Raw genomic sequence first — 2646 nt, 5'->3', positions numbered from 1 at the left:
GAGGCCTATTCCCCTACCTTCCCCCCCACCCCGGTAGCCTGGTGAGTGGTGGCAGGGGGGTGGAAGTGGGGGGATCCCCCACCCTCACCAGGGATCTCCAGACAGAGGGGAGTTTAGATTGCTCTCCGTGCCATCTATACCCCCCTCTGTCTGGAGGTCAGGGGGCGGGGCCACCAGCCATGTGACCATTTTCTCCGAGGGCTACCCACTGAGTTCCACCACCTCCTTTCCCAGAAAAAAGCCCTGAGGGGGGGTGTCATATAATCAGAACAACAAGAGAGGTTGGGAACAACAAGAGAGGATCGAGGACATAATGACAAGAAATCGTCACATCTAAACTAACCCATTTTGTTGAAAACGTTGTCTACTGTCATCATGCCAAGTCAATCAGCCTAATGTTGGAAGAAGATCTTATTCAGTAAACAACACAAAGGCAAACCAGCCCTCTGATCTTCAGGAGAAAGAAGTCCACACTTCCAGAACAATGTTTCTTGCTGATGCTGGAACTCTTGCTTTAAGGTTGGCTTCAGTTTCACTTTTACCATTTTCTCTCTTTGTGGTTTGAGCAGGTAGCTGTGAGTTGTCCATTCAGTTGGTTCAGCCATACCAGCTCACAGCTTTTCTCCAGGAAGCACAATCTCACTGCTGACACCAATATTATGAACGCCTGACTTTCTTTAACAGTCAAAAGTTCCACAGTAGGGGTGCCAATTCTGGGTTGGGACATTTCCGGCTGGAGCCTGGGGAGGCAAGGTTTGGGGAGGGATTGGGACTTCAGGGTGGTATAAAGCCATCAAGTCCGTACTCCAAAGCAGCCATTTTCTCCAGTGGAACTGAAGTCTGACCTCTTGTGTATCTGACTGAGACCCCTGTCTCTACTCACTGACATTGAAGTCCCAATGCAGAGTTACCCCAGTCAAAGCCCACTGGTAACTCTGCATAGTGACTCTGCACCAGTGGCTCTTGTTAAAAGTCATGAAACGGATCCGGGCTGAGGGATGCACGCATGTCAAAAGTGTCAACGCCTACAAGGATGGGTGACTCTTTCACCAGCTTTCCTACCATGGCTATAATTTCACTGCAAGGTGCTTCGGGAATATTCTTTTGTATTTGGGCTTGCAACACACATACTTCGTGATCAACTTTGTGTTTACTAATGTGGCAAAATCGATCTGATTCTCCATAGGACCAACTCCTTGGGAAATGTACAGTGGGGTTAATTAATGGAGATAGTAAATGTAGTATTATAGCCAATATAACATTAATTTAAAAGGTTTTTTGGGGGGGAATAATATTAAAATAAGATTATTAAAGTGAGTGGAAGTGCAGTCATTTTTATTACTAGCTTGAAATACAAATCAGCTTTTATCTGACCTTGACAAATACTCCTATCCCGGTTTTTAATGGTTCTGAAAAATGAATCCTGCTTAAAGTATCTCAGATTTCTTCTATTACCGTTCAGGGTTATCTGTCAATTTCCACAATGGACACCTAAAAATCGGATTGTGTTTTCATGTCTGAGGGCAGATACGGTACCCATGACACCTTGTGTCAGAAGGACATAGGTTCGGCATGAGTGTTCTTCCAAAAAATTAGCAAAATTATTTAATGTTCTAAGCCTTTTTACTGAAAGATTTGCAAACCATACTCTACGAGCTATCAAACAGTTAAATGGGGAAGTCTGGAATACAACACTGGGGTTTAGATTATCTGCTGGCTGCTCAAGGGGGGCGTTGTACACTTTAATAGAAAAAAATCGAAGAGTCTACTAGCACCTTTAAGACTAACCAACTTTACTGTAGCATAAGCTTTCGAGAATCACAGTTCTCGTCGCATCTGATGAAGAGAACTGTGATTCTCGAAAGCTTATGCTACAGTAAAGTTGGTTAGTCTTAAAGGTGCTACTGGACTCTTCGATTTTGCCACTACAGACTAACACTGCTAACTCCTCTGGATTAATACAAAAAGAATGCTATATTTACATTCCGGATAATTCAGCTGAGATAAAGCACCATATTTTCTCAGCACAAAAAGCAGTGCAGGACTGGGAGGAACCAGAGCAACAGCTTTCCAGCCCTTAATGGGACTCCTTGTTCTCTGAACATGGGTTGGGAAATCCTGGAGATTTTGGGGGTAGAGGATGGGAATAGCGGGGTTTGGGAAGAGACCTCAGTGAGGTGTAATACCATAGAGTCCATACTCCAAAGCAGCCATTTTCTCCGCTGCCTGGAGATCAGTTGTAATTCCGGGAGATCTCCAGCCACCACCAGGAGGTTGGCAACCACACTCTGGAGAAACGTTGTTCGCCCTTCTCATGCAAAAGAATTTAGCGCGCCTAGAGCGGCCATCGCTCCTTAACACGACCAGGTTCTCCTTTCCTATTTAGGCCGACAATGACTGAAGCGTCCCACAGCCTAAACTTCCGACTCAAAGCCGGAAAGCCCCCGGCGGCCCCGCGCGTCTATAGGCGCGTAGTGACATCATAACATCCTTTTCGGTCCCCTTTTAAAAACTAACTTCCACTTTGGTCCGGAAGTGGCGAGAAGGCACCGCCCGGCCTTACTCTCTATGCTCCTTTCCCGGCCAACATGGCGGCCTCACGTGACAGGAAGCAGCTGATGGCCGTTTCCGGCCCGACCGGAAAGG

Source organism: Eublepharis macularius, chromosome 5 (assembly GCF_028583425.1).
Source record: "Eublepharis macularius isolate TG4126 chromosome 5, MPM_Emac_v1.0, whole genome shotgun sequence".
NCBI classification, from domain to species: Eukaryota; Metazoa; Chordata; class Lepidosauria; order Squamata; family Eublepharidae; genus Eublepharis; species Eublepharis macularius.
Note: the sequence above shows the minus strand (reverse complement) of the source record.